The 22,095-nt window shown below is 44.6% G+C and overlaps 1 protein-coding gene across 3 annotated transcripts in view; it reads left to right on the forward strand.

Annotated features, from left to right (window-relative positions):
- SLC4A5 (solute carrier family 4 member 5) overlaps positions 1-22,095 on the forward strand; it is a 144,031-nt gene that overhangs the window by 13,191 nt on the left and 108,745 nt on the right. Inside the window, exons 2-6 of one of the 3 annotated variants that reach the window (XM_063695780.1) lie at positions 5,368-5,444; positions 9,010-9,058; positions 13,764-13,914; positions 15,908-16,214; positions 19,658-19,724. The gene's annotated coding sequence lies outside the window, so the exon portion shown is untranslated. Of the gene's footprint in view, positions 1-4,377; positions 4,546-5,367; positions 5,445-9,009; positions 9,059-13,763; positions 13,915-15,907; positions 16,215-19,657; positions 19,725-22,095 lie in introns of those variants that run through there. The other 2 variants (XM_019020982.4, XM_055378109.2) reach the window with 2 other exon arrangements.

A 22,095-nucleotide genomic window follows, 5' to 3' on the forward strand; every position in this document is an offset into this window, starting at 1 on the left:
ATAAGGCTGGCAAGGAATGAGAAAGCCAGGCAGGAGAACACCATTAGTGCCAATCCAAGGAGTTCAGACTGTATTTGACTGCATTGGGAAGCTACTGGCAATTCTGGAACAGGGAACAAAATGCAAAAACAGGGTTTTGGGAAGGTTAGTCTTTAAAGCTGTCTCTTGGTTTGTGTTGGCAGTTGGTAGTGATAGTGGTGGGGTTGACTTAGGCCAGCAGCAGGACTCAGGCTCACAGGAGAGAGATCTGTGGGGTGACAGCACAAAGGGGACACTGAGCACATGCCTGGGGGCAGAAAACCAGGGCATCCCAGATCTCCCAACTCTTATCCTTAAATAATCCAGTTAGACACACACACTGCTGGTAGGTGTGTGAAGTGCTACAGCCACTCTGGAAAACAATGTGGCCGTATTTAACAAAGATAAATATGCACATACTGAATGGCCCACAAGTTGTAAAATATACCAAGCAAAACAAACAGGCAAAAAAAAAAAGAGGAAAGAATTGTCAATAACACCAGATGTAATAGAGAGGTCTATCAAGCAAAGATCTGAAAAGTGTCCACTGTCTAATTGTCCACTTGGCAATTAGAAGTTTGATGATGAGCTTTGCCACAGAAATGTCTGTGACCAGTAAGGAGCAGAAATCAGAACACAGTGGTTTGAGGGATGAGTGAGTGGTAAGAAAGGGAAACTGGGCACGGGGCCTACTATCAGGATGGTTGGCTGAGAACAGACTCAAGCACACAGAAACATCAGTATGTGATCAAGCAGGATGGGTCCCCTCGGCTGGATTTCAGTCTGCCCCTTTGGGAAGGAGGGTGTAGGATGGTGGGTACAGGGTACATAATTTTACAAATGGTGATTTAACACTTGGAAAAAACAAGTTAAATCCTCATATTACACCGTATACCAAAGTCCAGATGGATTGAATATTTAAATATACAAAGCAATACCGGAAAAGAACTAGAAGTAAATTTAGAACATACAGATTTTCTATATAAAGAAAATTTATTTTGTATATAAAGTTGGGGATGGCTAAAACTTTTCTAAGATTGACAACAAAACTAGAAACCTTAAAGGATAATATGGATAAATTTGACTTTATTAAAACACACACACACACACACACACATCGTATTAAACCTTTCTGTAAGAAAAAGAAAAAGACTGCAAACAAAATTGAATGACAAATGAAAAACAGAAAAATATTTATAATTGGGAGGCCGAGGCGGAAGGATTGCTTGAGCCTAGGAGTTTGAGGTTTTAGTGAGCTGTGATCACGCCACTGCATTCCAGCCTGGGTGACAGAGCAAGACCCTTTCTCTAAAAACAAAGAAAAAGAAAAATATTTCTAACATAAATAAGTAACTTTTACAAATAAATAGGAAAAAGAAGCTGGGCATGGTGGCTCATGCCTGTAATTCCAGCACTTTGGGAGGCTGAGGCAGGTAGATCACTTGAGGCCAGAAGTTTGAGACCAGCCTGGCCAACATGGCGAAACCCCATCTCTATTAAAAATACAAAAATTAGCCTGACATGGTGGCTCATGCCTGTAATCCCAGCTACCTGGGAGGCTGAGGCGTGAGAGTCACTTGAACCTGAGAGGCAGAGGTTACAGTGAGCTGAGATGGTGGCCAGTGCACTCCAGCCTGGGTGATAGAGTGAGACTCCATCTCAAAAATAAATAAATAAATAAATAAATAAATAGGAAAAAGAAACACATCAATAGAAACATAGATATGAATAGGAAATTCACAAAAAATACACTTACCAAGTTAAATCAACCTTAAGTAAAAAACTCGTTCAAGATGGTAAAGGGAACTGTTAACATTTACTTCTCTTTCCTCCCTAAGTCCAACTGGAACTACATTTTTTAAATGAAAAAAAGTAAAGTATGCAACCTCATGAGAGAACTTGAAAAAAAAAAAGTAAAAAGGAAAAATATCCAAAGCAAAAAAAAAAAAAAAGCATTCCAAAGCAGTGCTGGAATACGAGGAGGGGTTTACAGTATACTTCTTTGGACCTGACGCCTAGCACTTTTCCCTTCTGGGAGAAAATCTACCATCCCCACTTTAGTCGCCTGGTTCATGTGGGAAACAGGCTTAGAGACAGCAGAACTGGGGAGTGGCAGCAGGATATTGTGGCAGGTGGTGGCAGTTGGGGACTTCAGGCTGTGGTCTCACACCGCCACACTGCCTTTCCCTTTTCTCACAGAGAACATTCAAATGGCTGTCTTTCTCTAGCAAGGTAGAAAGCCTCTCAAATAAGTAAGGAACATGCTTTGGTTAACAGCTAACAGGCATTAGGTCTGGACAGGGAGACAGGCAGTGCACCAGCCAAATCCCAGTGGACACTAGACACAAGGAAGAAAGCACAGTGCTGCCAGGGCACGTCCTCCTCCCTCCTTCCTCCATTAGGAGGATTCCTGAGCCTGCAAACCTGTTCCCTTTGTGCATCCTGGAGGGACAGCCCCTGCCCCATACCTTCCAATACCCTCACCAAACCAGATGAAGCTCACCCTCAAATTCCTGTGTGAAGTGAGAGACAAAAAAACCCCAAACCTGAAGTGTCTGAAATAAATGTCCAAATTATTTGAACAAAACCTGGGTAGGTAGAAACCAAAGGGTTTCACTTGAATGCTTGGCAGTAACGTCTCAACTGGTCTTTCCACCTGTGCTACAATCCACTGTGAAGCCCATTATTCCATTCTTGTACCGAGTCCCCTTCCACATTCCTTTCACTTCAGACATGTTTGCTGATGTTTACACCTCTCCATAGACTACCCAGCCTATCTTCGCATGCCCAAAGCTTTATTTCCCCAAACCTGCCCTGTGCCAGGGAAACTGCTCTCCAGTTCTCAGGATATTTATGCTATGTTCTCCCACCTCTTATGTCTATATTTTTTGTGGCTTCTTCCCTCTGCCTCAGATACCCCTTGGTAGTTCTGCTGTTCTAAATCCTACCCCTATCCTATCCCTTCACTGCATTTCCAAGGCCATTTTCTCCACAAAGCTTTTCTTTAACACATGGGGCTGGTAGGTAAGCCATGAACATTTGTGGAACAAGGTAATCCTCCAAACAAGGGTGATTTTTCTTTCACTGAACCCTTCCCTCCCTTTGTGCTTCTTTTTGGAGCCTCACACTCTTCTGAATTTGTTGAATCCCGAACCAGCTGGAAATTCCCTAAGGCCCGAAACTGTTTCTGGCCTAGGCTGTGCTGATCTTCCTGGGACTAAGGGGTTTCCTGGGTCACAGATCTTCTGTGCTAAAACCAGGAAAGCCTCTGGTGACCCAGCATGTGTTGATCTCCCTAGTCTTGCCTGTCTTTGATTCCATGGATTATTAACAGAAACTATAATGTTGGGTTAATGTGTTGGCTTGGGCATGGCCTCCGAAACATGTTTTTTACATGTCTGCCACCAGCAGGCTCTAGATCCAGGAATGAGGCTTTTCCACTAAGGGAAAACTCCACGTGATCTAGGAAGAAAGTGAGGATATCCAACCAGATGATAAATTTCCTATCTGAAAGAGAAGGTCAACCCTGAAATAAGGAGGCTGAAGACCCTTAGAGAAGCCACAGAAGAGACTGGAAGAAGAGGGGTAGAGTTGCTTTTTTAATGGGGCTTCCAGCTCCTACTTTTCTTCCTGTCTGTAAGTCTCTGAGCTTCTGTTCCAGCTCTGTAAGGTTGGGGACGAGAATGCTCTCCCCACTGGACTGTTGAGAGTTCAATGAGGGGAAATGTGTGCATATACCAGGCCCCACGCTGGGTGCCCAGAGACGCTGCACCTTCCTGGCATGCTTCTCTTCCCCATCGCTCAGCACTGCGTCCCTCACTCCCTCCACTCCCGATTCTCACTTCCTACTCACTGGCTTCTTCCTTCCCATCTTCCTCCAAACTTCCCATTTTCCACTATGTCTCTCTCACCGTATCTTTTTCACTTAAACAAAAATGGAATTCGTAAAAAAAGAGGCCAAAAGTCAGGATAAACCTAGAAAAATCACCAAGTATGCAAAGTTTTTCTTGCAAGGTTTGGTTTTTTCAAATGCCTTGTTTTCCTTGCCCATATCCTTCTTCGGAGAGTCAGGATTTGGGGTTTGCAGAGCTGTGTGGCAGTGGAATGTGGAATGTTCTCCTGAATCTCAGTCCCATGAAGAAAAGAGGCAAAAGTCCTGACATCTTTCCTGAGGACTGTCTGATTTAAAAGAGCTGATTCTCCCCAGGCAAATGACTTACCTTTGTTGTGCTGGGACAAGCTGAACAGGCAAGGAATAAACCTCCCTAGAACACACTGATTAGATTAGCCAGTGAGAACCACTGAAGACACAGACATTAGATTAAAAAACAGAAAAATGAATGTTACTTTTACAGTGGCTATGAATAGACAAAGACTTTTTGGTTTGAAAATAGTTGGTGAGGCAATAGAGGAGGGGCTATGTTAATAGCAGAGATAGAAAAAACGAGAGGTGGATGGTTCCAACTGCAAGGTCCACCCTAAAGGAATTGGAGTCAGGGCCCAGGAGCCACAGGCCACTGCACTGGGGTGAGTAGAGTGGATTTTACATAAATAAAAGTTACAGAGTGGTTGTAGGTTCTGGTTTGGAGATGTGAGTGAACCAACTGAATAGAATAGGCAGATTCCCCAGCCCACCAAGAGTCAGATGAGAATTGTATTGCTTTTTGCTAAAGGCCTGTACAAGACTTAGAGCAAAGATAAGGAGTAACCTGATTGTTGAAACTAATCTGTAACTATTCCAACATAGCAAAGGACAAGTAACAGAATGACAAGGTTTTCCTGTAGTAGTGTTGCGATTTTGTTCTGCTCTGTCCCCCTACTCCAGTTTCCTCTGTGAGGGGAGCGTGTAGTGTGTGCATATCTGTGGAATGTCAGACTTCTAAAGTCAGGGGCTGAGACCTATATCTAGTTAGACCTCTGTGCATATTCTTGAGCCATGGGAGTCACAGTGGTTGATAGTACTTCACACTTCTTCCAATTCAATAAGGGTTACCTATGGTGTCTCCTCTGAGTCTCCTAGGAGTCCAGAAAACATGAGACTTGTATAAGAATCCACACTTCAACTAAGCTTTCTGGCCTAAAGAAGGCATTGTTACCAAGGATCTGTTTCTTGAGGTCTTTAGGGAGTGAGAGGGAAGGAACGCATGAGGAACCAGAGCTAGTCCCCATCTCTCTCCCTAGAAGTGACAGACTGCATAGTTCTTATGTATCAGGAGTCCTGGAGATCAGCTGGCTTTCCTTAAAAAAGGGTCATCCAGCCGTGATGAAATCCTGACTTAGAAACCCAGTGCCCTTAGCTTTGTGGGCTTCTGTCCCTGAGAAATTGTGTTTTACCCTCCCTCCAAGCAGGCATCCCAGGATTTGGAATTCAGCTGTGAGCTCATGAGCTGATGGATGTTTCCAGGAGTACCCTGAAGACCACCCAGGTATGCTCTCCCCACCTCCTTTATTTTGGATGGACCAGTCTAAGGAGAGTCATCTTTTCCCACACCATTGGTGGCACTCAGTGAGTGGCTTGTTGCTTGACTGAATGCCTGCCCACACCCTCTCCAGTCAAGTTTATCTCCCAGGAGGGAGTAACTAAACACTTAGCAATGGAGACACTCATACATCTCCACTGCACTAGAAGTAGGGATGGTGGCCATGCCAACAAAGGAGATAACTTTAGCACAAAGGATGTCACAAGAAACAGATAGTAGAGTGTGTTCTCCAATGTTATCATTTCCCAAACCAGAATCAACTGGTCTTGGGTTTCCTTCCCTCATCCTTCATCTGTAGAAAACTTTGTTTCTTGAGCTACTTCAGATCTACTTCCCTATCTTAAGAGGTGGGCTATGTGCTTCTTCTGCTGATTTATTATCTCAGAAGTACATAATTTGGGCAATTTTGTATAGTTTTGAGGACAGGAGCCCTGTAAGAGTCTCTTACTCAGAAATGGATTCAGCTTGGTTTGAGGTTTAATAGGTCATTGCAATGCTCCCTTCTGGTATCACAGGACATAAGCTGGGTTGGGCGGAGTCCCCCTTTTGTGTCTTAGCCTTCCTCTCCTTACTCCAGAGTAAGAGCAGCCCTGATGGAAAAACAAAATTACCATCCATGCCTACTTCATTTCTGCCCCTCTTACTCTAAGTCTGGGCAATCCGCAACATCTTTTTATATTGGACTTCCTAGATCACAGACTCTTTTTTTAGGAAGAGTCAATTCAAGCCACCCAGGACTTATGATCCCTTGCTCTGTGTCGGGCACAGTGTGAGCACAGTAATGGCATGGGCTGCCTGATGTGGGGCAGTCCCTCTTGGTCAGCAATTCACTCAGCAGCCATCTCAGTGCCCCCTGTGTAAATTTGAGGCACTTTGCCAGGCTGTGGGAACAGCGTGGGGTTAAACAGCACATGGTCCTTGCCCTCAGAAAGCTTAAAATCCAAAGTCAGATACAAGGTTATTTAACAGATGCGTGTTAATTAACAATTAAAGCTAATGTGCACTGTTCCGTTGAACAAACATGACTTATGTGGTAAAATCAGAAAGCAGCTTGATTTTTGTCTCTTACTGCTCTTTTACATTTACTCTTTTTTTTTTTTTTTTTTTGTTTTGAGATGGAGTCTCGCTCTGTCGCTAGGCTGGAGTGCAGTGGCGCAATAATTGGCTCGCTGCAACCTCCACCTCCTGGGTTCAAGCGATTCTCCTGCCTCGGCCTCCTGAGTTGCTGTGGTTATAGGCACCCACCACCACGCCCAACTAATTTTTGTATTTTCAGTAGAGATGGGGTTTCACCATGTTGACCAGGCTGGTCTCGAACTCCTGACCTCAGGTGATCCACCCACCTCGGCCTTCCAAAGTGTTGAGATTATAGGCGTGAGCCACTGCACCCAGCCTCTTTTACATTTATTCGGTGGGACTAGCTCTTGCTTTGCCCCTGAATGAAATTTAGGCAAGTCACAAGGTTGTTCCGGCCACCCTTGGTCTCAGTCTCATTTTAATAATTATAATTTCCAGTCCTACCTAAAGATACCACTTCAATCTTGACTTGGAGTGGAGCCTCTTCTGGTGTTGCTAAAGAACAGAGGCCCGTGGTTGATGGTGGTCTGGATGGGGAGTCCCTGGTTTCCACTCTTCCTCACTTATTTAGCTAACCAGGGTCCTCAACCCCGTCAGGGTTGTTGCCTGGAAGAGAAGAGGTGAGAAGAATATGAAAACTATATGTTTGTGATCTCCAGCTCACCAGTGGAACATGGTGATTCTTTTACAGATTCTTGCTATAACTCCTCTGTTACTCCCCTCAAAGGCCAGCTTTTTCCACCCCTGTAGGAAATTCCTTTCCTGTACCCACCCCATTTATCTCATCCTCATGGCCCCATGGGAATTTCTCTGCTTCTGCCCCCACCCATCATCTCTTTCCTGCCCATTTCTCCTCCATCTTGGATGAAGCTACCCTCTTCCCCTGGTCCCGGTTCAGCCTTTCATCGCTGCTCAGTAACATGAACCCCCAAAAAGCCAGCCAGCAAAGCAGAGCAGGCCTGCCTAGCATAGAAAATGCCAGAATTTGGAGAACAAAAGCCCTTTTTTGGATAGGACTGTTCTTTGTTGTTGCTCATACAACACAGCTCTTTGTGATTAATCTACATTTAACATAGCTCCAATCAAAGTGATAAAGGAATATTTTTATTAAAATGATTTCCTTTTATGGCAAAATAAGCATAAGATTGACCATTTTAACTATTTTTGAATGTACAATTCAGTGGCATTAATTATATTCACATTGTTCTGTAATACAACCATCACCACCATCCATTTCCAGAACTTTTTCATCATTCCCAACTGAAACTTTATACCCATTAAACACTAACTCCCCATTTCTTACTGCTCCAGGCCCTGGTAGCCATTAATCTACTTTCTGTATCTATAAATCTGACAATTCTAGGTACCTCTATAAGTGGACTCATACAGTATTTGTCCTTTTGTGTCTGGCTTATTTCACTTAGCGTGATGTCCTTAAGTTCATTCATGTTGTAGCATGTGTCCGAATTTTATTCCTTTTTAAGGCTGAATCATGATTGTATGTATGTACCACATTTTATTTATCCATCTGTTGATGAATATTTAGGTTGTTTCTACCTTTTAGCTATTGTGAAGAATGCTGATATGCACATTGGGATATAACTATCTGTTTGAATCCTGGTTTTCAGTTTTCTTGGGTATATACCCAGAAGTGGAATTTACTTAATTGTTCTTGAATAGGGAATACCTCTGTATGGTGGACAATATAAAAGGTACAAGAAGTCATAGAGTTCCCTGAGCCCCGACCTCCAAGTTCCCCTCCCAGGAAGCATCACTGTAACCAGTTTCTGTGACCTCTTCCCTGGAGAGACCATACTGTACCCACAGGCACCCTCTACACAGGCATGATGACAGCCATAAGCACTCTTCTACACTTTCCCTTTTTCCTACTTAACAATATTTCTTTTTAAAAAATTTAAAAATCTATTTTTTTTTCTTCAATTTTTATTTTAAGTTCAGGGGTACATATGCCAGATGTGCAGGTTTGTTACATAGGTAAATGTATGCCATGGTGGTTTGCTGCACAGATCATCCCATCACCTAGATATTAAGCCCAGCAAATATTAGCTGTTCTTCCTGATGCTCTCCCTCCCCTAACAATATTTCTAAAAACATCATTCCATAGCACCATTTAAAGAATATCCTCATTCTATTTAAAAGGTTCATGGTTTTCCAAAGTGGAGACAAAACTTGTTTTTCTTTCTTTCTTTTTTAAAATCAGTCCTTTATTCATGGACATTCAGGTTGTTTCCAATGTTTTGCCACTGTGAACAATGCTCTGATGATAACAGCCAGCATTTCCTGAATGCTTACCATGTGCCAGGCCCTTGTTAAAATCCTTCCCATGTATCATATTTAATTCTCACTACAACTGTGACATAAGCACAGGGAGGTGAGTAACTGTCCCAAACCACATCTCTGTTTTTGTCCACAGGTGGGAGTGTAAGATAACCTTCCAGATAAAGAGTTGCTGCTACCAAAAGGTATGTCCATTTTATTTATTTATTTTTATTTTTATTTTTTTGAGATGGAGTCTTGCTCTGTCACCTAGGCTGGAGTGCAGTGGCACGATTTGGGCTCACCACAACCTCTGCCTACTGGGTTCAAGCAGTTCTCATGGCTTAGCTTCCCAAGTAGCTGGGACTATAGCCACTACACCTGGCTGACTTTTGTATTTTTTTAGTAGACATGGGGTTTCACCATGTTGGCCAGACTGGTCTTGAACTCTTGGCCTCAAGTGATCCACCCACCTCAGCCTCCCAAAGTGCTGGGATTACAGGCGTGAGCCACTGTACCTGGCCAGGTATGTCCATTTTAAAGTTATATAAATACAGCCAAACTGGCCGCATCGAGGCTGTGCTTATCTGCATCTCACTGGCAAGTAGACGTATGAGGGCCTGTTGCCCTCCTCTCTCACTGTTGAAAAATTTCTTGATATCTGCCGATCTGAAAGGTGAAAAATGGTATTTCATTGTGGTGCTGATTTGCATTTTAATTTTACTTTTAGATTTTTAAAATAACACAGTTACAAGATTCAAAATTTGAAGAGTACAAGAGTAGAGACAAACCCCCATCCATGTGTCTCCCCAGTGCCCAGTTCCTGTCCCCAAACAAAATCAGGCCTCCACTTGCCTCCATTTCTCCCTCCTATGCCTATGGTCAAAACGTGGGCCACACCATTATCCTTAGCTGCTCCATCTCTGAAATATTAAATTCAAACATTCCACTCTGATCTCGCCACTGTCCTATTAACTACCAAGCACCTGACCCTCTCTTGACGCCCCACCTGCCCTTTACCTTACCTTCCTTTCCCATCCAGCTGAGGTTCTCTGCCCTCCAGAGGCTCCATGTCAGGCGCCACTGGGCTCCAGCCACACCTGCCTGGAAAGCCTTAAACTTTCTGTTTCACAATACCTAGTTCAGAGTCAGCCCACCCATGGGATCACTCTCATTTAAAGATCTTAAGCAGAGTAACCACATAGTTTACTGCTCAAACTGGGACCCTTTTGAGAATGAAAGGAGCACAACTAATTATGAAGCCAAGACAACAGGGGCAGATAGTTACTGTCCAAGGCAGATCGGGATGCAAATTCAAGCTCAGTCTTAAGGAACAATTACATTTAATTTCGGAGCAGAGATCAATAATATGTGCTGAGCCCCGCGAATGATTTAAGTTGCTGCTTTTGTCCGCTGCCCAAGCTTCTCTTCTAAATGGATTTTTTAAACAGTGCATTTCCCTTACACTATTTTCTTAAAAATTTATCCTTTAGAATACCAGTTTCGGCCCATAAACTCAAGTGTGTAAAAAAATTAGTTTGTTTATAAAATTCTCCTTCATCTATACTTGAGCTCCCCTCTTTAAAAAGGTGCTGACCCTTAATCCCAGTCAGTTCTGAGTTTCCTTTGCAGTTTCCATTTTGGGTTTGGGGTGGGGTGGAGTGCAGGGTTCTAGACTCTCAGTGACCTACAAAGGGTCCTGCCCTTCCTGTCATCTATCCTTGTCCCATCTGGTCCTGGGTCATTGGTGCCTGCAGGTTATTGTGGAGGTCAAGGTCTCTCTCCACCTCTTCAAGCAGCCTCACTCAGGGAGCTTGCCTGGGGTCCTCTTGGCCTAGATACACCCAGCAGCTGTTCTGTTCCCTGCTCTCAGATCCACAGATTGTGAGGGATGCTGCTTTCTCTGTGGGGCTCAGTCCAGGGAGCGGGGATTGGGACCTCAACCTCCAGGACCTAGCAAAGTCAATGTTTCTCAACTTCCCTCCAGCCTTTGTCCTTGCCCTGGGGAATTATTCTTGGATATGAGGGGCAGGGAATGCCTTGATCTTTCTCATGACCATTTTCTCCCACACTTTGGTCTAGGTCTAGGCCACAAGTCTTTTCTATTCCCCTAAGGAAAGAGGCTCCTTACCTCTTCTTTCTGTTTTCACACACCTTCCCTGCAGCAATGAGCATAGAATGGCCTGGCTATTTGAGGCAGGGAGGGGAGAGAGGTAAAGGGAATATCAGGCTGGAGAAGGCATTGGCTAATATTTCAGAACATGATCTTGCAAGGCATATAAAAATATCTTATAAAAGATGTGCTTCCTGTTTTAACTATTATGATCTTGTAATTTTTCAGATCTTGTAGGCAAGACTCCCTGCTCCCATCCCCCAGGCCAGGGCAGCCAGTTATCAGCTGTGTGAACTTGGGCAAATTATGTTATCCTCTCTAAGCTTTAGTTTCTTCATCTGTAAATGAGGATAATAGTAGTTCATATCAGTGCTTCTACTTGCCTAGCACTGCTCTCAATGTTTCATGTAGTTACCTCATTTAATACTCATCATAAACCTATGGGATAGCTGCTATCATTCCCATTTTACAGATGAGGAAACAACTTCTCGCAGTTGTAAGTAACTTGCCCAAAGTCATGTGATCTCCTGCTCTTAATCACTTCCCCAACCTATCTTTCATAAATATTAATAATGACCTCAGCCAGGCGTGGTGGCTTACTCCTGTAATCCCAGCACTTTGGGAGGCTGAGGTGGGAGGATTGCTTGAGCCCAGGAGTTCAAGACCAGCCTGGGCAACATATTGAGACCTCATCTCTACAAAAATTAAAAAGTAGCCTGGTATGGTATGGCACCTGCCTATAGTCCCAGATATTTGGGAGGCTGAGGCAGGAGAATCGCTTGAGCCTGGGAGGTCAAGGCTGTAGTGAGCTGTGATAGTGCCACTGCACTCTAGCCTAGGTGACAGAGTGAGATCCTGTCTCCACAATAAATAAATAAATAAATAAATAAATAAATAAATAAATAAATAAATAAATAAAATGACCTCTTGAGGTTGCTGTGAGGATTAATTGAGGTAAAGTATGTAAAGCTGTCAGCCCTGAGCCTAGCACATAGTAAAAACTCAGTACATTCTAAGCTCATAGTTTAGCCATGCTTTTTTGGTCATTTTCATTCAAAATGCCCTTGGAATTGTATTTAAAATATATATAAATGTCTGAACTTAAGCATATTTGCCCTATTCAGTTTTCCCATCCAGAAATATGATGTCTTATTATGTGTTTCTTAGCAAAGTTTTGTCATGTGTCCTCATATAAAACATGCATTTCTAGGCGAGTTTATTTCTAGATGTTTTAGGGTTTTTGTTTTTATTGAAAATGAAATCTTTTCCTCCATTGTATCTTTTGATCAGACAGTGCTGGTGTCTCCAGGTTCTTATTAGTTAATCAGCTCCCAGATATCTCTAGAGGCTATGTCTTTCCATAGCCCTCTTATTTTAGGTTGACATGAAGATCATTTGGCCCAGCCAGTGACATACGCTCTGACAGAGAGGCACAGGGGCACAGGGTGAGGAGTAGCTTTCCAGGGTAGCTCAGGTTGGCTGAGGTGATCAGAGAACTGTCCCTTGGCTAAGGAAGTACAGCCTGGGGAGAGGGGAAGGAAGGGGCCAGCCGTTGCTTGGCTGCATGCTGTTTCTGGGTCCATTTGGGGATCTGTCTGAAGAACGAGTTCCTAGGTACCCACATTTCCTCTGTGGCCTCAATGATTCCCAATAGTGTGTGCCAAATGATGGCTCCAGTGGCAGCTCTGCCAAGGCCCAAGATGCCTCCGTGGGCTCTGGCTTGCTTAAATAGAGGGACTGTCATCCAGCAATGTCTCATTCTTCATCATGTGATTAAGAGCAGGAGATCACGTGACTTTGGGCAAGTTACTTACAACTGTGAGAAGTGGTTTCCTCACCTGTAAAATGGGAATGATAGCAGCTATCCCATAGGAAGTGGAGGATACATAATCTGTGGCGTCCCTGAATCAGCTCCCTGCCTGACTCCACTGCAGACCTCCAGAGGGCAGCAGAGAGCAGGCAAGAGGGGAGAACAGGACTTGGTTCCTGGAGAAGCAAAAAAGACTCTCTGCTCCTGCAAGCTGCTAGGAATACTGCTCATCCCCCTCCCCGCCTCCTCAGGATACACATGTGAGCTTCTTCCTGAAGGTGTAATAATTATAATAATATTATTAGTTAATACTAACTATTCCCTGTGGGCCAGACATTGACCTAAGGTTTCACATTGATTCAGATAACCATTGAGGTAGATATAATTATTATTCGCATTTTTTTTCAGTTGAGGAAATCGCAGTGAAAAAAAAGAGTTGTCCAAGATGCCACAGTTAGTTGAGTCAGGATTTGGACCCAATCATTTATGAGCCAGGCTCTATTCTAGGTATCAGAGATACATCAGTGAATAAGACAAACTTTCTGCCATATTAGAGGAACAGACAAAAAGTGAACAAATGAATAAACACATACTGTGGTTTTGGATAGAAATGCCATTTAGACAAATAAAGCAGAGTTAATGACCAGAGAGGGGCATTTTAGATGGGCTGGTCAGGGAAGGTTTTCTTGGGTAGATGGCATTTGACCAAATAGTTGAATACACGAGGTAGCAAATCAGGCTGAAGATTGGGGAAACAGTAAGTGCAAAGGTCCTGAGGTGGGAATGAGCCTGGGGTGTTAGAGGAACAGCAAGACTTGCGTCGTGGCTGCTGTAGAGTGAGCCAAGTCCATAGGCCACAGCAGCGATTGGGAAGTAGATAGGGGTGGTGAAGAAAGAGAACTCCTCCACAGCATCACCTGGGCTTGGCCTCTTACAATGTCTCAGCTTCTCTTTAACATATCTCTCACCTTTTTTCACCTTCCTGCAGAGTGCTGACACCATCACAGTATGTTCCCTTCTCAACCCTGGACACGGTTCAAAAGCAGCTAAAGCAGACAAGAATCTGGGGCAGCCAATATTGTACCACCTGCCAAAGCTTGGCACAAACAATCTGGAAGCCAAAAATTGCACATACTGTGGTGAGTACTGCCCAGCGTGTGGGGAACTTCTTGTGGGTAAAGGTTCTAGATAAGCCTGCCAGGGCCCCCAAATGAATCCTTAGTCCCATTAACAAGGGCCTAAGTCCCACAGGCCTCTCCAGGGTAGGAAGCTGCTATTTTCTTCAAAGAATTTTGCCCCCATGCCATGGTCCTAGGTCAGACCTACCTAAATCCTTCCAGATGTCAAACCCAGGTAGGGTTCAGATGGCATTTAGCCAGGAGATGGAAGGGAATCCGTCCCAGTGAGCAGCCATCACTGTCCGCCAGGTATCTGAAGAAAATGGAGGCACAGAGGTCAAACAGTCATCCCTCAGCATCTGCAAGGGATTGGTGCCAGGACCACCCGTAGATATCATAATCTGAAGATGCTCAAGTCCTTCACATAAAATGTGACCTATGCAATCCTCTGTTTATCTTAAATCATCTCTAGATTACTTCGAATACCTAATACAATGTAAATGCTATGTAAATAGTTTTTTATACTGTATTTTGGGAGTATTTGTATTATTTTTTATTGTTGTTATTTATTTTTATTTTTTCAAATATTTTTGATCTGCTGTTGGTTGACTCCTTGGGTTAGGAACCTGTGGATATAGAGGGCCAACTGTACTAAGAATCTTTAGCTCCCTCTCCTGGCAGATCCCTGGCGAGTGAGGTGGGCCTATGTTGAGTGCTCCTTTTGCCTGAGTGAGAGCCTAGAACCAGAGACTGAATGCCCTAATCCAGGATTTGTTGATCATGGCACCATTGATAGTTGGGGTCAGATAATTTTTTTGTTGTGGGGGCCATCCTTGTAGGATGTTAGCAGCATTTCTGACCACTACCCACTAGAGGCCAGAAGTACTCTCCCTCCAGTAGTGACCTTCCCTCCAGTGTAACCAAAATAGATCCAGACATTGCCAGATGTGCCCAGGGGAAGACACCTGTGGCTGAGGACCACTGGGGCCAGTTCTTTCCCTTTCCCCAAGACCAGTGCATGAGCCTCAGCTGTTACCACTCTGGTGGTGAGGAAGAGTTGACAGTATCCCCCAAGCATTTACTTCAGTGCCACAGCTGAGTGGCTGGCTTGGCATGTCCTTGGCTGTAACATGGAAGGAGGCCAGAGGACAGGGAGCAGAGAGAAAAGGGGTAGCCATATCTTCTCTCAACATTTTTTGGCTTACAAAACTACACCACAGGGAAGGGCAGGGATGAAGCTGGCCATACACATCACAGGACTAGGTCTTTCTCTCCCTCCTCATCTCTCTCTCTCTTTCATGCACATACATGTGCACACACATGCATGCACACACACACACACACAAATGGACACCCCTCTGCCATTCTGTGTGTTGGCTTTGCTCTCTCCCACTGAAGACAGGCTTTTTCCAGAGACAAAAGAGTACTTTGCGCAGGAGGAAAAAGGTAACGAATGGACTGATTTTGCCCAAGAGATTGGCAGGGCAGGAATAAGAGGTTATGAGTATCAATGAGAGAAGAGAGGAAAGGATTCATTATGATGTCCAGACCAGAAGGGGAAGTAAATGAAGCCATGAGGAGCTGGTATATGGGGAGAAGAGGAAGATGCCTGAAGATCAGAGGTCTTCATCCAGTTGAAAAGCAGGAAAGAAGTGAGTCAGAGCTTGGGAAGTTATCCATTAAGAGTCCCAACATCTGACCAGAACTGTCAATGTATGTTTATTTTGCTTCAGCGATAATTTCACTTAGACACATAGAATCATAGGGCAGTAGAGTTTCAAAGAAACTTAAGAGATCCTTGAGTCCAACCCAGTCTATGTGGACTCTTTTACTAATTCTTCAGTGCTGGACTTTGAGAATGAGACTTGTTCACAACCCCTCTGTGCTTGGAATCAAATGAGAAATAAGATATAGAAGTCCAGCAGCTGGAACTAAAAAAAATTTATGACAGCTAAAGCTGATTGGAGAATGTGGTTTTGAATGTACACTTGGGCTTCCTAATTCTTTCCCTCAGAATGAAAGTTATCTACCCAGAACTGGAAGACTCCCCTATCCCACAACGCAAGAACCTGCCCTTCCTAGGGCAGGTTGAAAAGAAGAGGAGAGGAGGGAAGCACAGGCCTTCTCTGAGGAGGCTGTTCCCAGACGGAGGAAACCCAGAAGAACCTGAGTCATGACATATGCCCATTTTATGTGCTCCAATTCTCCAAGCACACGAACCACTCATCCTCTGCTAGATAGCATGAGTTCAGAGGTAGAGCAGTAAGTGGAGAGTACTTTTCTCAAGGCTGCAGCAAGGACAGAAGTTCCCACTTTATAAGGTGAGGCAAAAGTGCTTGGAGGGAAAGAGGTAGATTTCCCCCTAACAAATGCCATTTAATAGAGCAAACTCTGCTCCAAGAACACTGAGGCCCAGAGAGGTGAAGTGATTTCCCAAAGGTACCATGGCTCTGAAAGAATAAGGGTCTCCAGACTCCTAATGGTGAAGTTTCACCATTTCACATGTGTAATCAAAGGAGGACAGGTTCTTCTACGTTTATCAGCATAATAGCAACAAGAATCTTCTATTCCATCATGCACAAGGACTTCTAACTCCTTCCTTCATCACTATCACTGCCTCCACATCCTCCATCTACACCTTGCCACCTCTATCTACACATCACACCCTCATCCACACCTCACCACTAACATCTACACCTCACTACCCTCACCTATACCTCACCACCTACACGTAAACCACACACCTCCATCTAGACCTCACCACCTCCATCTAGACCTCACCACCACCATCTAGACCTCACCACCCTCACCTATACCTCACCACCCACACCTAAACCACACACCTCCATCTAGACCTCACCACCTCCTTCTAGACCTCACCACCTCCATCTAGACCTCACCACCACCATCTACACCTCACCACCCTCACCTATAACTCACCACCTACACCTAAACCACACACCTCCATCTAGACCTCACCACCTCCTTCTAGACCTCACCACCTCCAGCTAGACCTCACCACCTCCATCTAGACCTCACCACCACCATCTAGACCTCACCACCCTCACCTATACCTCACCACCCACACCTAAACCACACACCTCCATCTAGACCTCACCACCCCCATCTAGACCTCACCACCTCCATCTAGACCTCACCTCCTCCATCTACACCTCACCACCACCATCTATATGTCACTATCACCATCTACACCTCACCACCCTCACCTATACCTCACCACCTACACCTAAACCACACACCTCCATCTAGACCTCACCACCTCCAGCTAGACATCACCACCTCCATCTAGACCTCACCACCTCCATCTAGACCTCACCACCCTCACCTATACCTCACCACCTACACCTACACCACACTCCTCCATCTAGACCTCATCACCTCCATCTAGACATCACCATCACCATCTACACCTCACCACCCTCACCTATACCTCATCACCTACACCTATATCACCACCTCCATCTACACCTCACGACCACCATCTACACCTCACCACTACCATCTACAGCTCACCACCCTCACCTATATCTCACCACCTACACCTATGCCACACACCTCCATCTATACCTCACCATCACCATCTACACCTCACCACCCTTGTCCACACCTCACCACCCCCATGTATACCTCATACCTCCATCTATACTTCACACCACCATACACTACCTCACCATCTCCACCTCTACCTCACATCTCTGTCTACAACTTACCACCTCCATCTACATCTCATCACTTCCATGTAAACCTCACCACCTCCATTCACATATCACATTTCCATCTACACTTCACACCCCATCTATACCTCACACTTCCATCTACATCTGATCACTTCTATATACACCTCACCATCTCCATCTACACCTTACACCACCATCAATACCTCAGAACCTCCATCTACACCCCATACCACCATATACACCTCACCACCTCTCTCTACATACACCTCATCATCTCTGTCTACACCTCACACCTCCATTTACACCTCACACCACCTCCATCTACACCTCACCAAGTTTGTTTGTTTGTTTGAGATGGAGTCTCGCCCTGTTGCCCAGGCTGGAGTGCAGTGGCACGATCTTGGCTCACTGCAACCTCCGCTTCCTGGGTTCAAGCAATTCTCCTGCCTCAGCCTCCTGAGTAGCTGGGATTATAGGCATGTGCCACCACACCGGCTAATTTTTTTTTTTTACACCTCACCATCTCTATCTACACCTTACACCATCATCTATACCTCAACACCTCCATCTACACCTCACACTTCCATCTACACCTCACCATCTATCTATCTGTCTACATCTCCTCACCTCCATCTACAACTTACCATCTTTTTTTTTTTTTTTTGAGATGGAGTTTCGCTCTTGTTGCCCAGGATGGAGTGCACTGGCATGATCTTGGCTCACTGCAACCTCTGCCTCCCAGGTTCAAACGATTTTCCTGCCTCAGCCTCCTGAGTAGCTGGGATTACAGGCATGTACCACCACATCGGGCTAATTTTGTATTTTTAGTGGAGATGGGGTTTCTCCATGTTGGTCAGGCTGGTCTCGAACTCCTGAACTCAGGTGATCTGCCCGCCTCAGCCTCCCAAAGTGCTGGGATTACAGGCATGAGCCACCACACCCGGCCAATTTACTATCTTTATCTACATTTCATTACCTCCATCTACACCTCACACCTCTATCTATACCCCACATCTCCATTTATACCTCATCACCTGCATCTGTACTTCACAACTTCACCTACAATTTACACCTTCATCTACACTGCCACCATTTTACTGCTACTTCTACAACCAACACCTCTGCCTCTATCATTTTCTCCATCATTCCTACCACCTCTCCTTTTGTCAGCAGAGAGCCAGCAGCCATCCTTTTGGCTGGAGTGACAGGTGTGAACTAGAAGCCTACCTGCATGGCTGTAGTCTAGAGAGGTCTTCAAGGTCTTTGAGGTTAAAAAAAAATGTCTCTAGCTTTTGGTGTCACCTGATCTCTCCAAAAAGATCACCTTGGAGCATTTTACAAAGATTGGGTTAGAGATACCTAAAAATAAGTACACACGTTTATATAAACTCATTGACCACAAGTACAGACTGCCACTATTTCCAAGCCATGCCCTAATCTGACAGCTGAACATTTAGGTACTTGCAATGTGATAAGATCCTTTATTGACATCTCAGCAGTCCTCAAAGCTCTAACAACTTAAAAGTTGGAGACATTAAAGTGAGCTGTAATTTTGAGCCAACTGGGGTCATGCCAGTACATAACAACAGGCCCACGTATCTGTAGGTTCCTGGAAATGCCACTGCCCCTCTCTGGGCCTCAATTTTTCATTATATAAAGTGGGCAACCTTGAGATAGGGCTGGATTCTCCAAGTTCTCGTCCAGCTCTAACATCCCTCCAAGACAGAATCCAAAAAGAATCTGGGTTAAAAACTATGCAGGGAGATAAAATAGCATTTCAGAATCAAGTCTGGAATATACCACTGCCATAAAAAGATCACCAAGTTAAAATTCAAGAAGAAATTTAGAGCAAAGGCATCTGCCTATGATCATGGCCAGCTCTATTCAGACCCTGCTATGCCCTGGTCTGTCAGTCAACCAGGCATCCATCCCTGACCCTGCAGGAGCGTCCCTCCCCCCACCTTGGTCACATGGCTGGCCGCCACTGAGCCTCAGAAGTCAATCTCCAATGCCCCAAATACTGTTCAGCCTGGAAACCACAGAGAGCCCTTCTTGCCACCCAACAGGAACAGAGCAAGTGGTTCTGGCCTCCCTGGGATTTGGATCCTGGTTTCCAGAGCTAAGAACACAAAGGTAAGTTTGCAGCTGGAAGCTTCAGAGAAAGTAGACAGCGCTATGCAGATAAGGGAAAATGTGTTTCATAGCATGAACACAGAGTATTTAAGAGTAAGCTTCACACACACTGAAGAGAAGAATACCAGGAAAGCTGGGCAAATCTTCCAAATGAGTATAGGATATTTGGTTTTCCTTTAAAAATTATACTGTTTTTATCACCCTGGCCTTGAGGTTTTTGGGTGCAAAACCACTCCAAATTAACAGAAATGACAGGAAACTTGTTCTGTCTGACACCGTGGTAAGTTAGTTCTATCTTGTTCTCATCTAATAGAACTGAATCTTTCTCTTCTAGTACGTAAATTTCTGTTGTCTTTGTCAAATGTGTTAGACTGGCTGAAATATTTATGAAGTAGCAAAAACCCTGAGACTTACCTCTTTCCCAGAAAACCATGGGAAAATAAATTATATCTGCTAATGTAGCATCTCAGGATAGAAACAGAGTAATGGCTAGTCTCCTTTCATTACACATTTTTGTTTTTAGGTTTTGGATACAGTACCTGGTTTTGCTACTGCTAGTTTTCTTACGGATATTTGTTTGTTTTGTCCTTTCTCTCCTGGAGCATGCGTGGGTGTTTCAGTCTGCAGGGCCCCGAGGCAATGGACAAGCTAGGGGTTGAGAGGGTAGCCTTTCCCTGGCTTCTAGCTTAGCTTTCTAAAGCCCAGCATGACCCCGTGTCATTCTTGTCGATTCAGTTCACAAAATAATCCCAGATAAGCCCTTGGGGAAGTCCTTTTCTGAAATACTCTGGGCTATCAGAAGGGTGCATCAGACACCATGTTGGCTGGTCTAGAGTTCTTAGATATCAAGGTCAAGTGGCTTAAAATATGGGGTGGAAAGAAAAGCTCCCCAAAAGCTGACCAGTGAATGTGGCACACCCTTTTTACTAGTTACCTTTTTACCCAGAGACATGGATGTCTAATCTTAAGGATTCATTACTATGCTTTACTCTTCTTCCCTAGTAATGAAACTATTTTGTTCTGTTCCCAGTGTCTAGTGCAAATATCTGGAACAAAGTGGATACTCAATAAGGATTTGTTGGATTGAATTGATGTGCCCTTGTGGATAGGGAAGGGGTGGGCACCTAAACACCAGATGATTCTATCACAAGGGCTCTGATGACTAAAATGTGTCATACATCTTTAAAGCTAGCTGTGTCACCACCTCCTTGCTGCTTTGGGCATGCAGGCTGCTTGGGCAAGGACCCCTGTGTGTCTGTTTGCTAGGATAGCACTCTGATCCTTGGTCTTACAGGCTTAAGGTGTTTTGTTTGTTTGTTTTTGTTTTGAGTGCAGTGGTGCCATCTCAGCTCACTGCAACCTCTGCCTCCTGGATTCAAGCAATTGCCGTGCCTCAGCCTCCCGAGTAGCTAGGATTACAGGCGTGCACCACCACACCCGGCTAATTTTTGTATTTTTAGTAGAGACAGGGTTTCACCATGTTGGCCAGGCTGGTCTCGAACTCCTGACCTCGTGATCTGCCTGCCTCGTCCTCCCAAAGTGCTGGGATTACAGGCGTGAGCCACTGCACGTGGCCCAGGTGTTGATTTTGTCAGTAGGGTTTTGGATTCTCAGGGATCCCAGATGTGATTCCAGGCTAGTGGTAGGGGCAATGAAATGGAAAGTGACTTTTGACTCAGGACAGAAGAGAATTTTATGTGTTCCCTTACTGTAAAGCCATGCTCAACACCAAGGCGATCTATGATCTAAAGATGGATGGGGGAATAACAGTGAGCTAGTTGGGCAGGGAAGAGACTGGTGTTACAAGTCCTTTCATTTGCTGCATGCCAGAGGCTGATGTGTTGCTAGCACAATTCCTTTGGCAAGATATTGTAGTGGATGATTGTACTGGTTAGTACTCTTTGGATACAAGTAACTCAAATCAGCTGAAGCTAGTTGAAGAGAAAAGAGGGTTTTAAAAATTTTTTATTTTTTTAAACATCAAATGCCTTTTTACCAAGGAGGGACTTATTATAATACCAGGGAAGTCTTGTGGACCAGAGTTCAGCCAGGCCTCAGGAAGGGCCTGGAACCCAGAAGTGGAAGACTGTCAGTAACCCATACCAGGCCCCCTCTGTTTCTCACAACTTTATTTCTCTTTCGTCTTTCTCCCTCCTTCCTTCTCCCTTCCTCCTCCCCTCCTTTACTTTCCTTTCCTTTCCTTTCCTTTCCTTCCCCTTCCCCTTCCCTTTTCCCCCTCCCCTCCCCTCCCTTCCCTTCCTTCTTCCTTCTTTCCTTAGGTTTGAGAATCAAAAAGAATCCAGTTTGAACCCTGGCTCCACCATGGCTGGTTCTGTGATCCAGGACAAATCACTTAACTCTTAGTCTTCAT

The sequence above is a fragment of the Gorilla gorilla genome, chromosome 12 (assembly GCF_029281585.2).
Source record: "Gorilla gorilla gorilla isolate KB3781 chromosome 12, NHGRI_mGorGor1-v2.1_pri, whole genome shotgun sequence".
Classification (NCBI taxonomy): Eukaryota; Metazoa; Chordata; class Mammalia; order Primates; family Hominidae; genus Gorilla; species Gorilla gorilla.